The 18,310-nt window shown below is 41.1% G+C and overlaps 1 protein-coding gene and 1 non-coding gene across 6 annotated transcripts in view; one reads left to right on the plus strand and one right to left on the minus strand.

Moving 5' to 3' along the window:
- The window catches only part of LOC107181000, a 266,480-nt gene that overhangs the window by 198,455 nt on the left and 49,715 nt on the right, over nt 1-18,310 (plus strand). The gene's annotated exons all lie outside the window — the stretch shown is intronic.
- TRNAR-UCG lies at nt 11,352-11,436 on the minus strand. Its single transcript has one exon. It is a non-coding gene; the product is annotated as a tRNA-Arg (tRNA).

The raw sequence follows: 18,310 nt of genomic DNA on the forward strand, positions 1-18,310 counted from the left end.
GATCTCAATGTGACCAGGAGTGCAAAGGAATGGGAATATTCCAGAGCTGCTTTAAGAGAGACAAACCTATAGCTTTCAAAGAAACGTCTATTTCTTGTTGTGCTCCCTATGTCATACAACCGCCTTGTGAAACTGAATTAGGAAATTCATAGTCTTAAAAAAAAAAGTGCTCTCTAGAAACCCTCTGTCATCCTTTACAACCTAACCAATCCCTTTTGGTATTAATGTGTTTCTATGAATTCTGACCTTTCTGGTAATCAACATGGATATGCCATATCCTGGAAACAGACTGGAAATGTTGTTTGACCTGTGGATTAGGCTGCAATGACAGTGTGGTCTGTCAGTCCACAAAACACAGCTACCTGTAGAAAATGAACCCCCAAGTAGCTATATCTTCTCTCCTAGTGAACACAGAACTGTCTCATTTCTGAGCGAAAGCACAGCAGAAAACGAAGACTTGCATGCCGCTTCTCAGGCCGTATCCTTATTTCCATGTCACTCCAGTCGACAATTCCCAGGACAACACAATCCACTATCTTGACAAGCAAATAAAAAGATACAAAGAAATAATCCTTCTCAGTATCTTTTCTCAAGGTCTTTCTCCCAGAACAACTTTCTTCTCTCCAGAAGCCAGCTCCAAGGCCCTAGTTCATTGGCAGTATGTATTTTCAGGTGGCAAAAAATGTGAAAAGGAATCATGCTGACCTTAGCTTCCCCAAAACTGAATTCAACTCGATGTCAAACTCCTACTAGGGCTTGTAATTAGAGAATTACATCTGTAGTTAGAGAATCTGTAGTTAGAGAAAAGAGACAGCTGTAAAAAACATCTTCTCACCCAAAGATAATTTGGGAAAGGTCATTTTATTACATGATTTATTTATATTCTTTCTCCACGGTACACAGAGCTCTGATGGGTACACAGAGCTGAGAGGAGGAGAAACATTGAAAGAAACCCTTAAGGCCCACCAGTGGTAGGCATCTTATGGGCCAAGGAGATGTCTGGGGTACATCCTTTAACTAAAATAGCCTTCAAGTCAATGCAGTCCTTCTGTGTCAGTCAAATGAAAAGGAAAGTTCTACCATAAGACCCATGTTCTCCCCAATTGTCTGAGGCATCATCAGTAAGAAACATGATTAGCAGATCTTGCTTTTATAGTCACCAAGAACAATCAAGATAGTTTTCCCCTCTGAAAGGAAAAAAATGTCAAGTTAATCAAATTTCCAATGGTTCATCTTCTTTACACATTGTGTTGGCATGTTAACGGGCATAAATTTTCTCTTCTGGATTTCTTTGCCTGGAGAAGCATGTGATAATTACATTCTAAACAGACCTACATAGTTAATATGGAAAGCTGAATATCTCTTTAAATGCAAACAGATGGGCAGTTTTGTTTATCTTCACTTGGCTCTATGACTGTGTCCTAAACACGCAGGCAGGATTTTTTAATACCAAGTTTATAATGGTGACAAGTAGGATTTACTGGAGAAATACTTTTTGACCATATATTTGATTTAACCTCCCCCTGAAATGGAGTCCAAGCTAAACGTTTCTGGGTTTTGTATTTTTGTTTTCTGTTTAAGCATTACTCCTCTCTGTTTATTGCCGGCATGTCCCAGACGCTGGGGTCAGGTGTTTGAAAATGAGAACCAAATAGTTTTTATTCTTGCCCTCAGAGTGTAGCCAGTACTGTGGCTTTGTTAAGCTTCTTGTTTCCCTTGCTAAAAAGTACTTTAAAGAAATGCAGCGAAAGAGCCGAAGAGATGGCGAAGGTAAAGAATGTGACTTACTTTCCATGATTTCCTTCAACCCAACCAGTTAGGCATTCCTGTTTTTTGCTTTTACAAATGTTTATATAGGTAGCAACTTTCAGGATCCTCTAGCCAATTGTAAGTTTTCTGATAGGGCAGACTTTATCATCCTTTCTTCAAAACTGGCTTATGGGGGAAAGCTGTGGTGAGGATCGTATTCTCTAATAATGTCTGTGGCTGTGTTTGACTGATTTGCTTCTTAGACGATGAAGTATGATGTCTCTATGGAATTCCATTTGAGAGAGATTTAAAAATTAAACATCATGAATATTCAGTAAAGCTGCCTGGAAGTTCAGCTCTAAGTGACTTAATCACTTTCTCTGCAGTTTTCATTAAAGAAGCCATTGTTGGGGCGCCTGGGTGGCTCAGTCGGTTGAGCGGCCGACTTCGGCTCGGGTCATGATCTCGCGGTCCGTGAGTTCGAGCCCCGCGTCGGGCTCTGTGCTGACAGCTCAGAGCCTGGAGCCTGTTTCAGATTCTGTGTCTCCCTGTCTCTGACCCTCCCCCGTTCATGCTCTGTCTCTCTCTGTCTCAAAAATAAATAAACGTTAAAAAAAAAAAAATTAAAAAAAAATAAAGAAGCCATTGTTGGAACTAGGCAAGGTGTTTTGTTTTGTTTTATATAGAAAACCCTTAAAGTTAATTAGCAATACTATGTGAAACATTTCCTTGAAATGTTGAATTTTAATGCCCCTCAAAATACAAGTCACCCTAGCAAGGCCACGGCCTGCTGTAGGAGCCAAGGTTATTTCTTAATGCTATCTCTCTGCTTGCATGCACATTAGTTTCCAAAGAACACAAGGCCAATACAGAATTGATCTGTACTAAGTTCATTTTGTTCTTTTTTTGTTCTGTGTTACAAAGAGAATCTCAAATTATAAAACGTCCCATTTAAAATTAAGAGGACCATCTCCAAAGTTAGAAAAGAAGTAATAACGTAGGAGAGGTAATGTGTTCAGAAAAATTACCCAAAAGTGACATAAGGCAAAACTTTACTATTTGCTCCTTCCAAGTTATATCAGTTGTTCTATCTAGCCCACCTTAATAGATTAAAAAAAAAAAAACAAAAACAAACAAGATAGCAACAATCTCAAAGACTAACGGGAAAATTATTTAGATTACTGAACGTATGCATACTTTGTAAAACAAGTAAGAATGTCAAGACTGAGGCCACTACTACAGGCTCTGAGCTCTGAGTTGTCCATTGCATTAGTCAGACCACCTTTAATTGAATTAAATTAAATTAAATTAAACTTGGCCACAATGGGTCAAGTCCAAAGGCAGGAGGTCTTATACCAAGTTGTTCCCTATGGTGGGTAGTGAGATTTCCCACCTATAATCCATGCATGACATAGCAACTAATTAAAATCCAATCAACTAGAGAAGTCACTAGTTAATGAACATTCAAGAATAATAGCACATTACATGTAGTTAGCATCTCTTACAAGTCTCAGTACCCCAACTTTGGAAGGGAGATATTGTTATCCTCATTTTGCAAATAGGAATATAGATGCATGGAGAGGGCAAACAGCTATTTCACTGTATAGCATCCAGAGCTGGGATTGAAAGTCAAGACTGTTGTGAGCTGGGAACACCACTTAGTTTTAGTTACGGTTTCGATATGTACCGGTTGAATAACCTTGAGGAAGTCACTTAACTTTTCTGAGCCTCAGTTTGTCCATCTTTACTAAGGAGAAAACAAGCACTAACTCACTGTTGGGAGCATTAAGGAGACCATTCACTCACTTAAAGCATTTTAGCACAGAGGCTAGCCCACAGTAAGTACTCGGTCAACCTACTCTGGACACAAAAAGAAAAATGAGATTCTAATACAAAGTTGATTTCCAAAGAGTCCTCCAATGTGTTCAAGGAGAGATATGCAAACTACTGAACGTTCAACTCAATCGCCATTCTCCACAAGGGTAAATTACAGTGGGAACTCATGTGGAAAATGATGAGTTAGAGGCATAGGGTGGCATATGAGACGAAAAGAAACATATGATGCATCATGTTTACTGTGATTAACAAGGCAAGAAGGTGAACGTACACTTCAGAAAGCTCTTGAACAACAGCAGTGAGACAATAAACCCATTTCGTCAGTCTTCAGTTAGCTTAAAAAATCAATGCTCATTCTGGTTTATATAAGTTATATATGTTTCAATAGGAAATTTTTTTTTAAATACAAGGTGCTTAAAAACAACTCAAAAGTAAAATTTCAAGACTCTTTGAGAACATTCAGAATTCCCTTTTTAACTTTCCTCTTCTGGACTGTAATGATTTAGGGTGAACTTTATTTGACCTTCCAATAAAGGCTTCAGTTATTTGAGGGAACAAGAAAGATGGGAAGATGAAAGAAATCGAGACGCCCAAGTTGCCAGGGCTGGCAAAGTGATTCCAAATTCAGAATCCTTGTGCCTTGAGCCCCTTTCAGAACAGGCTCCTGGCAAATCCAGGGCAGAACTCCAAGCTACTGGCAGGCAAGTTTCAGTACAAAGCAAGCCAAATGTAACATAACTGCTTAGATTCTGATTCTTTGGAGGTGTTAACTCCATCTATGGATTGTGAAAGTCTTTAGGATTTATCAGTGAGGGGCTTTGAATGTAAGAGAGTTGAAAATGGGCAGATACAGCCAGAAATGCATAAGCAATGCATTTTTCTTTTCCTTTTTCTTTTTAATGTTTATTTATTTTTGAGACAGAGACAGAGTGTGGGCAGGGGCCACACTGCAGGGAGGGGCAGAGAGAGAGAGGGAGACACAGAATCTGAAACAGGCTCCAGGCTCTGAGCTGTCAGAACAGAGCCTGACGCGGGGCTCAAACCCATGAACTGTGAGATCATGACCTGAGCTGAAGTTGGATGCTTAACCAACAGAGCCACCCAGGCACCCCAGCAATGCATTTTTCTATGATACAATGTATCTGTCCCCTTCTGAACAAGGTACACCAGGGACCATTAGAGGATCCCATTTTTTAAAAATCTCAATCATTTCATAAATAGCTTATCTGAAACAAATCAGTACAAATCCTCCTTGCATCATTTTATCATAAAGACCATGTATTTCCTTTCTTTTTTTTTAAAGGTCACACCGGTCTATTTCCTGTATGAGAGATCTCTTTGGGAGGTTCACTGCTAACCGATTAAAACCTAATCACCTTGGTACACTAGAATTTCTTTATCAGAAGCCTTTCTTACCCATTAGGAGTACTAAAGTTTGGCATTTGAGAACAGTTCATTCTGGGCTGTCTGCAAAGAAGAAAGGGGATGAGAACCATTTTCAAGGGCTTTTCTCGTGACATTTACTCCTCAGCTCTGCAGGAGAACACGTCAGCTCTCTCAGTCCACAGCTGCCTGTACGTCCATCCTGACTGCATTGCCCAGGGACTGTGTGCTCAGTTCTCAAAGGGGCCATCAGTCTGAGAGCTGGATGGGAGCCACCAGTGGGCAACGGTCTGGAAACAGACCAGTCCCTTCCTGTTACTCACAGCAAAAAAAGTCAAACAAGATTGATGGAGGGAAGGGTAGGAGAAACGAAAGTGTTAGGGAAAATACTCCCAAATTTGGAAATAAGGCAAAAAGAATACCACAAGCCGTTTCAAAGTCATACTAACTGTTCTAATTAGCCCCCTAAAGGTCATTTGACACTCCAGAACTGCACTAATATAGTTGCCGAGAACCACATATGGGCCCTTTAAGTTAAATCCGAATTAAAATTAAATAAAAAGTTTTTGTACCATGAAGGAAACCATCAACAAAATAAAAGGCAACCTACTGAATGGGAGAAGTTATTTGCAAATGATATTGTAATAAGGGGTTAATATCCAAAATATATAAAGAACTTCTACAACTCAACACCAAAAAACAAACAAACAAACAAACAAAAAACAAAACAAAACAAAAAACAAAAAACAAAACCCTGATTAAAAATTGGTCAGAGGACCTGAATAGACATTTTTCAAAGAAGACATACAGATGGCCAACGTCTGTTGGCCATGAATGGATGCTCAACATCACGAATCATCAGAGATATGTGAATAAAAACCACAATGAGCTATTACCTCATGCCTGTCAGAATGGCTAGCATCAAAAAGAAAAGAAACAACAAATGTTGACAAAGATGTGGAGGAAAAGGAACCCTCATGCACTGTTGGTGGGAATGTAAATGAGTGCAACCATTGTGAAAAACAGCATGGTGTTTCTACCAAAAATTAAAAATAGAAATACTATATGATCTAGTAATTCCTCTGCTGGGTATTTGCCCAAAGAAAATAGAATCACGAATTTGAAAAGTTATATGCACCCTTATGTTTAGTGCAGCATTACTTACAATAGCCCTGATATGGAAGTACCCATATATTGATGGAAGTGTCCGTAAACAGATGAATGGATAAAGAAGATATGTATATGAATGATACACACACACACACACACACACACACACACACTGGTAGGAATGAGATCTTACCATTTGCAACAACACAGATGGAACTAGAGGGTATTATGCTAAGTGAAACAAGTTAAAGAAAGACAAATACTGTACGATTTCACTTATATGTAGAATCTAAAACACAACACAAATGAACAAGGAAACAAAAAAGCCAAACAGTCGTAAATACAGAGAACAAACTGGTGGTTGCCAGTGGGGAGGCAGGTGTGTCTGTGGGCAAAATAGATAAGAGAATAAAGATGTAAAAACTTCCAAATATAAAATAAATAAGTCACAGAGTTGAAAAGTACGGCATAGGGAATAGAGTCAATAATATTGTAATAATGTTGTATGATGACAGACAGTGACTACATTTACCGTAAACACTGAGTGATGTAGAGAACTGTCTAATCAATATATGGTGCATCTTAAACTAATCTAATATTGTATGTCAACTATACTTCAATAAATAGCTCAATAAAATTAAAAAGTCGGTTCTTCAGTTATTCTAACCACATTTCAAGAGTTCAATGGCTACAAGAGGCTAGTGGCTGCATACTGAACTGTGCAGATAAAGAACATTTCCATGATTGCAGAAAGTTCTATTGGGTAGCTGTTCTAAGGAAAGGTAAATTTGTGTTAAAATTTACTATTAATTAGAGCTTAGACCATAAAGTTAGATGTCAACTGGTAGAAAATTGATAAGTTGCAAAGACTTTTTGTTTCTTAGAGATGCAAATAATTTTTGGCCAGAAGATAACTCCACAAGTTCTGGTTTTATTACCCTGAAGGAAATTAATCAGTTTTGTATACACATTAGTTATTTTGTTCCAGCATTGTTTAACTGAATAAATATGTATCAGTCTCTTACATCCTCCTTTTGAACCAGTTTTGTCTTCCTGCTGTGTCTCTTGGTTACTGAATTAGAGAAATCCTTAACATATGCCCATTATATATTTTGGAGTATTATATTTCTAACTTTTAGAGAACTGTAACAAAGGGATTGAACAGATGCACCTAGTGAGAATTTGATTTAAATAGGGTCTAAATTAAATATGGGGCAGATTGTTCTCTTGGCAAAATTTATGTAAGTGCTTCTCAGCTTTTCCAACAATATAGTAGCACAGCAGAGAGATTAGAGTCTACGCTTTGAGGATCTTTGTCAAGGTCCATAGAGGTCACTGCCAGGATAATACACAGGAAGGAAGTAGAAGCAAAATAGAAGAGAAAAAGCTGAGGAAGATTGAAACTTTCCCCCTTTTTTATTTTGTGTAATATGGCATGGTTTTATTTTTTAATTAATGAGTACACAGAACTACATAATTACAAATAAACATTAAAAAATGCATAAGCAGGGAGGCAGTTTATCATTAAATCAGCACTCTACCACTTACTAGTGTGTCCTTAGGCAAGTGATCTAATTTCTCTGAGCCTTGGTTTACTCATCTGTGAAATGGAAATAATAACAAGTAGATCATAGGACCGGTGTGATGATCAGATTAGACGAATTGTGACACAGAGTTAGGACTCAATAAACGTTAGCTAGAATTATTATCACCCCTGGCAGTCCAGGAACATTCCTTAGAGTTACTGAGAAAGCAACATCTAATACCTCTCATCTGATTTTGAAAATTCATGGGAATACTGCTGCCTCATCCATAATATATTTCCTTTTAATTCGATCATAATTTCATCTCACATTCTTGAGTAAAGATACTTCACTTTGATCTTGACTTTACCTGTTCTTGGTGAGCTCAGTGTATCATTAGGAGGATGCATACCCCAGATGGCAAAACATGGCATCTATGGTAGACAATAGTTTCCCTGAAGACTGGTAGGAAAAACCGTTATACCTAATTTTAGTGGACTTTGAGAAATCAAGAGTGTCAGAGGAAAGGTACAAGTACACAAATATACACATGCCCCTACCACCACAAATAGCACTACCCGAACAATGCCCAAACAACCCAAAACTTATTAGAACTTGCAATTTGGACAATTATTTTTGGTGAAGGAAAAGAAGAAAGAACAAAGACGTCACATATGACATGTCACACCAACCTCCCTCCACCCCGTGCCCCAACCCCATCCTTACTTATTTCATTTTCTCTTCCTCGTAGTTGAATACGTAGATTTGCAGAAATTTACGTTCCAGAATAGAGAGAAGCCCAGAGAAGCAAAGCTCATAAGCAAGTGTGTTGGCAACAAAGAACCAATCTTAAGAAGGTGGGAACCCAAAGTAGCCCAGACAATCTCCCTGGGAGAATGGAAATTCCTCCTCCTCAGCCCCGAAGGAGGCTAACTCAGGTTCTGTTGCCCTGCCTGTGGCAGATGGTGAGATGATGAGATGGTTATGGGTGCCCGTGGATTCCTCAAAGGGAAGTTAGGAGAGAAGGAAAGATAGATACTAAGTCTTTTGATCTCATGACAATTAATGGTGAAGATGTTTGTCGCAAGGATTAAGCAAAAAGGAGTTTTTGCTAAAAGAGACCCCTTGTTCACATTTATCCAATGCCCTTAAAGGATTATTTAATATATTTTTATTAATATTCACTACTTATAAAATTGATATTTAATATTATTATTTAAACAATCGTTTCCTTTGGACTTAAATAGGCTTTAGCTGTAAGTGCCCTATAAGTGGTTTCTGCCCCCCTGCAGCGTATTACCTTGAGTAACTTTCAGGGACGGTCAATCCTCACTTCCTAGGTATCTTTGTGAACTTAGTAGAGTTAGTGAACTTAGTAGTAGGTGCTTAGTAGAGTACATGAGGGCGTGGAAAGCCAGTAAGCATTAGCTCCCATTGTGATCACTACTGAACTAACTCTGGGGTCACCCTAAGAAGGCTAACTCTTACTATTTCTTAAACTTAACTAAGGAAAAGCCAGTTGTGCCGTTTATCAGGATCCTGGCAATAAAAAGGATGCACCCCCAACCCTGAGGTTGGTTGTAATGAGAAGGTGCTCATGATGGGAGGTGTGGATACAGAGAAACAAGAGGTGGCAAGGCACTAAAAGACTAGCAAAACTAAGTAGTTATGACTGTTTTTTTATGGCCTGAATGCTGTATGCCCCCAAATGTATACGTTAAAACCCTAACTCTCAACAATGGTATTAGGAGGTGGGGCCTTTAGGAGGTAATTGGGTCACAAAGGTGGGAGCTTTCATGAGTGGGATGGCTGCCTTTCTAAAAAAAATTTTTTTAATGTTTATTTTTGAAGGAGAGACATAGCATGAGTGCAGGAAGGGCAGAGAGCGAGAGGGAGACACAGAATCTGAGCTGTCAGCACAGTGCCCAACGCGGGCCCAAACTCACAAACCGCTAGATCATGACCTCAGCCGAAGTTGGACACTTAACTGACTGAGTCACCCAGGCGCCCCATGGGATTGCTGCCTTTCTAAGAGGAGACAGGAGAACTTATTTCTCTCTCCACTCTCTGCCCTAGGAGGATGCAAAGAAAAGAGGTCCATCTGCGAACCAGGAAGTATTCCCTCACCAGACGCCAGATCTGCCAGTGCCTTGATCTTGGATTTCCCAACCTCCAGAGCTGTGGGAAAATAAATTTCTTACTTAGGATGTTTAGGCCATCCAGTCTATGGTAATTTGTTAGAGCAGTCCAAGCTGACTAAGACAACTGTCCTTTGGGCTGAAGAGATAAGTGGTAGCCTTAGTCACTGCCAGGGGGGAAATGACAAAACACTAAGGGAGGAGGGAAGACATACCCCGACTTCTTTCTTTCCTGCCCCCTGACTTCCTTGTCGGTATCACTCTCTAGCCGAACCCAACTTGAACCTAGCTGGCCAAGGAGCCCCAGCTGCAGCCTAGAGGCGGCCCACTGTGCCAGAGATGGGGAAACAAGGATGTAGGGGGAAGAGAGACAGAGAATAACCATGTTCTAAGACTGCAGTCACATACATGGTTAATTTTCCTCTTCTTTCCTGATGGTTGAAATTCACTTTCTAGAAGAGGCCCACCCTAGCCTTCTGTCCCTAGCTCTGGCAACTTCCTTCTCTTCATTAGTAAATGCTGCCATTAAAACAACAACCTAAGCAAGTCAGAGGATATACAAAGACAACTTGTGCTACTTAATTTCAAAGCGCCAGCTCTTTGAACAGCATTAAAGTCTGTTTCTCATAGAGGGCAAATTAGTTAATTTCAAATGTGCTCTGTGAATATCAAGAGACCACCCAAATGTTTACTTATTTTAGGCCCGTCCTCTTAGTAGGTTAAAAGAATCCATTTGCTCTGAGAGAAAGAAGGGGTTGGCATTCATGCATATAAATTGTCTAAATTAAGGGTCAGCTCTATATTAAAACAACATTAATTATTCATTTAGCAGAGGAGAAAAATTTACCTATCACAGAAAACCCTTAGGGTGACATTCTTTTCTACGAACCGGCTTCTAAACCAAATAACATCTCAAATACTCCTCTTATTCAACCTCGCTTCCTGGAAATGAGAAAAGGCATGGAAAGAAAAACAACTCAGTGCTTTATAGTCGCACCGTGTCTTAGGGGTTGGTATATGCAAGTTCATTTACACCAGGAGCTTAGATCCAGAATTCCAGAGCTGAAGAAATGTGCACTGAAAAATCCCTTGACTGTTACTCTCTAATAAAGCTCAAACTTTGGAAAAAATCAGTGGGGTCTGTTCCAGGCCTGGGATTCTGGGGACTAGCAGAGGAGGACCCCAGAGGAGGTGTCTAACACCTGGCTGAGTTACAAGTCCCCCTTCCTCTCTCTGCCCCCACTCCCTCAGGGACTTTCTGGAAGCAGAACAATCATTGTCCAAACTCAACTCACAGTTGTCCACCAAGAAAACAGTCTCTTTTTCTGCCAACGGGAATGTTTTAGATTTGCAACAGCAGACTGAAGGCCAGTCCTAGGGACTTGAGGAAGAAGAGTATCCAAAGAACACATTTTTATTTGCTAGAAAACAAGTACCTTGTTTATCATAACAAAGTCAGGGATCTGTATCTTTCTACTCTTTTTTTTATTGTTTATTTATTTTTGAGAGAGACAGAGACAGAGACAGAGAGAGCACGAGCGGGGGAGGGGCAGAGAGAGGGAGACAGAGAATCTGAAGCAAGCAAGCTCCAGGCTCTGAGCTGCCAGCACAAAGCCCGATGTGGGGCTCGAACCCACAAACTGTGAGATCACGACCTGAGCCGAAGTCAGACGCTCAACCAACTGAGCCACCCAGGCGCTCCTCTTTCTAGTCTTGATCTGGATAAATTCACTTTGCCCCTGCTCTCAAAATAGCTATGGACTCCTACCAATGGCTTAAAGAATTTTTCTTGTTGTTCTGGTTTTGATGAATCAAACAGCTTAAGGTGTAGCCTGTTTTTGAGAGTTCCTGTGTTATGAACTTGACATTGCTGAAAGCCAGGGTTGTTAAAATTTTCAGAGTAGGAGCATCTACCTGGAATCACCATAGAAGCCTTGGGGAAGGCTACCAACATACAAAGATCTTCCCTCTTTGCTTGCTTGCATGGTCTGAAATTCAACCTTTAGAAGTGATTTCTTTGGATCTTTCATTGTCTTGTTTTCTAGAAGACTCATATTCAAATGCAAATACCACTAAGAAAGATACTGTTGAAGCTGTTGAGACCCTTGGCAGTTTGGGAAAAGTGGTATAGGGCACCAAGGCATTCCCTTTGGCTTGAAAAGAGGGCGTTGAAAAGGTGCTAAAAATGCACCTTCTTCAGAACTTTTTTGAAGTTTTTTTCACCACGGCACAAAGTTCTTTCAAAAGACAGGCTTTAGGTTCAGAAGTTCCTGCTTATTAGCAATGTGGCCTTTGGTAAATCTCTTAAAACTTCTAGGCCTCAGTTTCACCATCAGTGAAATGGGCCAATAACATTCTATTAAGTATTTTTGTGGGTCTCACATGAGATAACTCATATTAAGTTACTAACATGGCACTTAGAACATAGTAGGTGTTCAGTAAGTGGAAAATGGTGATGACAATCGCATCTGCTCCTTACAAACAGATGAATCAGGAAAAAACATTTAAATGTGTACAGAGTAGGGAAAAATAAGGAAGAAGCAGATGGTCGGAACATTTCAATGGCAGCTGGCTCTCTGTTTCACTCATGCATTGCCTCTGTCTCTTGCTGGGAAGAGGGAGGTTTTATAAAGGAACTGTCACTGCTTTCCGTAGAGCTGATTTGACTCAGAGAGAAGGAGACACAGGGGAAACCATAAATAGATGCAGCTGTCTGATTCCTCAGGTCCATCCCTGGGAGAATATTTACTCAGCTCCAAGGAAACAGTTTTATTTGGCAGATTATGGTTTTAAAGTTTTTTTGCATCTGAATGCTAACATTTCCTCTCTCTCCAACTAACTGCTTTCTAACCTTTATAATGTGGCCTTGTAAATAACCTTTTCTGCAGCTACCAGCCCGCTTGAAATTTAACTAGCCAGATGTAAGCCTATCTCACACTATATCGCCTCCTATAGTGATGCAACAATAGTCAGGGAAGACAGGGCAAAACAAAACAGAACAGGACGTAATGGATTGGGGGTCCAATTGAGGCATGCGGGTTTTAGTTTGATGATAATCCTAATATGCTCAGTAAATGAGTTTGCAATGGAAGGAAAATGGCGTGGATAAAGTTTTAGTCCTCATGAAGAGGTCTCGAAAACCATTCTGCTAATTTTAAGTGATGGGAATCATTTCAAGGGCACATTTTCTTTGTGTATCAACCCGATGGCCTGATCTTCTGGTGGTATGTTTATCATCCTAAAAAAGAAAACCCGTTTCATTGAACAAGTAATGCATGTTTCCATGGGCATATGTGAAATCATCTAGGGAGAAACAGGTGCAGAACTGAGCTCTGATGTTCACCAGTCGGCCAGCTCTGCAGTTCCCAGTGGGCACTGGGGCTTTCTGAATGTCCTGCCATTTTTCAGTTAGTCAAGTTCCAGCTTGTAGGGACAATGCCCTTCTTTCAAGCTGAACACAGCACTTTGTCAATTAGCCCCTGATGCAACACCCTGGGGTGGTTATGTCTCAAAGGCTGTCTGGAAAGGGTTCTAGAGGCTTCAGTTCCAGAACGTGAGACTGCACCGTGGGCATCCTCATATCCATTTCCTCCTATCCATCTCTGTGTGAATTTTAAGATGCGCCTATAGGTTCCTCTCCACTCAAATGCAAATGAAGATATTCTTGGCTCCTTACGGTCATCAAATATTCCCAGACATGTTAGAAATCCCTTTAGGCTCTCCTAAGATTCCAAAGGATATGGATCTGCAGGGCTGCTAATTGCCATATCTGTATCCCCTGGGGATGGCAATTCCGTATGTGCTCTCTAGACAAAGACCAGCAACTTTCTAGCCAATAACCACCCCCCCCCCCCCGTCAGATGCTACTAATAATATCGCCAGTCTCCATCCTTCCTCCCAATCCTAGTAATGAAATAAAAAAAAAAAAACAAGTAAATGTTACATCTTAGAAGAGGTTGGAAGTTGCTTAAAAACAGGTAGACTATTTTGCTCTCATCCCGAATCCTTATTAATAGCACCTCCTTCACTCTCACAAACTGTCACAATTTCAGTGGTAAAAAAAACGTGATTGCCATGTGTTCAGAGATTACTTCAGAAACCAAAATATTCCCCCATATTAGCGAAGGCAAGGGCTTGGTTGTTATAACACAGAAACCTCTAAAATACCGTCGTTGAAAGAATAGAGAGATTTCTGTGCCATCTAACAGTCCCGAGACAAAGTGTCCAGGATGGCAGAGTCTGTTCCCCAACAGGATCATTGAGGAACCAAAGTTCCTTCCCTGTTGTTGTTCCGCCATATCTTAGAAGGTTGAATTTGAAGTCAAATTAAATTCTCCATATTTGAATCTGAGTAGTAGTGGGGGTTGGAGCTAGTGGGGGTTGGAGTGAAGGGGAGGAGCGGGGAGGGAGTGCAAAGGGGAGCATGCCCAAAGATCAAAGGCCTAGGAGTAAAGGCAGCGCACCTTACTCCTGCCCCCATTTCTGTTTGGAAGAGCCTAGTTACACAGCTTAGGGTCACACAGCTAGTTGAGTGGTGGAAACTGGATTTGAACCCAGGTATCTCAAGCTCGTGGTCTTTGAGAAAAAGACACAAACAAATAATTACCTTACACATAAATAAACACATCTATAATAAATTATATACTAGAAAACAGGTGCCAATAAAATACATTGGAATCTGAGAAAAGTGTGCCTAACCCTTTTCCCCCACATGATCATGGAAGTCTCCAGGGTGGGCCTAAAACTCTGTGTCTTAACATATGAGCAGGTGATCTCTAAGCAGCCAAGAAGGTAGAAAGGCTAGAACGTCAACCATCACGGAGACAGGGATTGGGTCAGTTTTGTTGTCTTCTGCCTCCGAAACACCTGAAATGGTATCTTGTATACAGTAGGCACCTAATAAATAGTTCTGCTATGAACAATGGAATTTCAGGCAAAGTGCACAGCAGGTATAAGGGCTAGGTACCTGGCTTGCATTGAGTCTCTTTGACTAATACACGGCCAGTCTTTCGGGTTCAAGAGACATTTTCCAGCTGCTTCTTTTTTAGAAACCTTTTTCTTTTAATTTTTTTTTTTTTAACATTTATTCATTGTTGAGAGACAGGGAAATAGGATGTGAGCAGGGGAGGGGCAGAGAGAGAGAGGGAGACACAGAATCCAAAGCAGGCTCCAGGCTCTGAGCTGTCAGCACTGAGTCTGATGCAGGCCTCAAACCCACGAACCATGAGATCATGACCTGAGCTGAAGTCAGACGCCTAACTGACTGAGCCATCCAGGTGCCCCAAGAGACATTTTCCAGCTGCTTCTCATGGAAACCCTTGCAGAAATCTTGACATGATTTTTAAATTTCAACTGTCCAATGGCCAGGTCCTGTACCCTGAGCCCTGGGATTCAAGAGCCTTTCTAACAATCCCCTTTTGATAAGCCTGGCTTTGGCCTCTGTGGGCTGCCCCGAGGTACAAACAAAACAGAGATGTGAAACTTGGGAGGCAGGCTTCTATTGCAGTGTTCTGCCAACTCTTTTGGATGTTCTGGATTCTGTTCCTCGTCTCTAAGGCACCAGCTCAGATTCTGGCCAAAGAAGGCTGAAGCTCATGGAGTGGCAGTTCCCAGGGGAGAGAAAAGGGGATGGATGAGAAGCTATTACTTAAAAAGCTCACAAAAGGGTGTTCAGGCAGGTGCACTGGGTGGCAGGAAGGCAGAGGGAGAGATTGCTACCCTTTTTCTACAGAAATTTTGAAAACACTATCAAGAAAAGCATATGAAATTACCCTCATGCCCACACTGAAAGAGTAGCAGTTAAAATATCAGAACAGACACTTATGTTTTCTAGGGTTACATAGAGGCACAGGCAATGGAATGAGGCCTGTGTGTCTGTGCTCTCACATAAAGGAATAGCAGGAACGTTTTGCATCAACCTTAATTATTTGTCTACCAATTCATTTTAAATAGCTGCATTTTGGGGACACCGGGGTGGCTTAGTAAGTTGAGTGTCTCTCTCTTGGTATAGGCTCAGGTCATGATCCCAGGGTTATAGGATCAAGCCCTATGTCAGGCTCGGTGCGGAGTGTGGAGGCTGCTTGAGATTGTCTTTCTCTTCCTCTGCCCCTTCCCTGCTCACATTCTCTCTCTTCTCTCTCTCAAAAAAAAATAGCTGCATTTGTTCAAAATTTGATTTAACCAACTGTCAAGATATGTTTTCATTGAAAAAGTTTTATTGATTTCATTAAACAAGTATGGTCAGGTGGTGCTAAATGGGCTTTAGTGTGGACTGGAGGGCAGTCTTCTAGTGCATTCTGGCTGCATAACCTTAAAGGGGCTTATGTTGCCTCATCAGTAAAATGAGGATGATGATAGTACTTCACTGGTCTCTTTGCAAAGGAGCCAGTGAAGTGATTGCTAGGAAATTCTTGGCATCGTACCCACAGGAAATGGCACCCACATGGGCAAACCTCCATACACATTAGCTATAATTATTAGTATAAAAACAGACAATGCAGAAAACCATGAAATTTAGAAATCACCTGCAATCCTACCACCCAGAGAAAATCAAAGTTATCTCTGTCGTATTACACTTGTGCTTCCGTAACAGATATGTACCGCGGGCATCTTTTTCCACTAAGTTCTCTTGCTCTACAGTCCATATCATCCTTTCTAATGACTGCAGAACATTCCATTGATGCAAATGTACCAGGATGTATTCTTGATGAAGAAGAAAATAAAGTTAAGCCCAGCAGACCACGAGTCCTCACTTCTATGCCTGGCCAAATCCTCATCGTGCACATTTCCTATCACCAGCAAAAAACCAAACCAAAACAAAACAAAACACCTCACTATAAACTCAACGCCGCAGTCAGGAAGGATCTGTGAACTGTGCCCCAATTTCCTAATCAGAGCTGACCTCGAGTGTTCCAGGATATCTCCCTTCACTGGCATACTCTGCTATTGGCTTTCAAAAGAATGAAGAGGAGAAGGGGTCAAATCCCACCCACCTCCGCTCTAGGACTCCTGCCGACTCAGCAAACAGGGGCAGCTCTGAAAGTGCCCCTGGGTTTGGCCAAGCAGGCACTCAGGCCCCCTTGAGAGTCACAGCCTCCTGGGGGCCTGACCGGGGAGGAGGGGCCCTTGTTTACACTGCATCCCAGACCAAACAGCTGGGGAAATTGCCACCCCTTTCTTTCCCGCTGCTGCCTTAAAAACTAATTTGATTATCTCACATGAAGAAGAAATTTCTTTTCTCACTCTTTGTTCTGCTCTCTCCTTTCTGTCTTCCCTTCTGCTTTTTCCCCCTTTTCTCCTTCCCTCCCTCCCTCCTTTCTTTTTTTTTTCTTCCCTGCTCATCCCTTCTTTCCTCTTTCTCTCTTTTCTCCTTCCAGCGTCCATTTGTTGAGGAAAGTTTAACAAAGTGATACATTCTTTATTTTCAGAGCCAGAAGGATTTTTTGTTTGTTTGTTTTTTTGGCCAAAGATTTATTTGCAACTGAAAGAACTAATGAAATAAATGGGCCAAAGTCCTCTTTGTTATTCAGGCAAAAAGTCCACGGAAAGTACAGAAAGGGCTGAACTTCATGGTGACCTCAGCAAATATATTTTTGGAAAAAGAGGCCTGGAGTTTGGTTTCTACTCCTGCCCATGTGTCTCTGGTACTCTGCCCCAGCCCTGTCAGTGGGAGAGTCCACTCCTACAATCAGAGGAAAGGAAGGAGTGGTGTGGACAGGGGGTCCAAACCCCCAGCTGTATGTCTTCTTCCAATGTGACAACTAGTTCTGCGCTTCCTTGCGAATGAATCACTGATCAACCTAAAGCAGGAGACAAAGACCTGTGGCCTGCAATTAAAGCCCTCATTTCAATCCCTACTTATTTTCTAGGAAGGCAATATGAAATAATAGGTAAAAGCACATTTCATGAGTCTGCTATTTATACACTGTGTGTCTTCCAGAATATGACAGCCTTTCTAAGCCAATGGCATCCAGGGACAAGGCTTTGTGTGTAGAGGCTTATCAGCACGGTACCTTCCTTGCTCAGACAATTTGTAGCCATCGGTGATTAATACGACTCATTCAGTTAGCTGTGAATCTAACTCATCAAATTATCATGTAGTCCACACTTTCCACCAGGAGCCCACACCTGTGTAGGAAATACTCTTGCTGGAATTGAAATGCACCATATCTGCAATTTTTTACTGGTCTACCAAAAAGCAAGTCTTGAAAGAGGAAGTAAAGTGGGGCCAGCACGACCTGGACCGCTGCAAACTCCTGGCTGCCTGTGGCTGAGCTCTCTTTCCCAAACGTTCGTGAAGGGTGTGTTTAATAATGGAGTTCTGAATGCTATATCCATTGCCTTCTAGCTTTTAGAACCCACATTTTTCTCATTTTTGAAAACTGGAATAACATATTCCTGTCTCCAATTCCCTGGCCTTGCTCCCAGTCTCTGATTTCTCTAAGACTGCTGACAGTGGTTTTGTAATCACATCTGCAAACCCTTTCTATGTTCTAGAATTTAATCCAACTTGAACTCATTAAGTGTCTAGTTCCCTTTTATTATCTCTTGTGCTATTTCAGGCTTCACTTT

This window comes from Panthera tigris, chromosome A2 (assembly GCF_018350195.1).
Source record: "Panthera tigris isolate Pti1 chromosome A2, P.tigris_Pti1_mat1.1, whole genome shotgun sequence".
Lineage (NCBI taxonomy): Eukaryota > Metazoa > Chordata > Mammalia > Carnivora > Felidae > Panthera > Panthera tigris.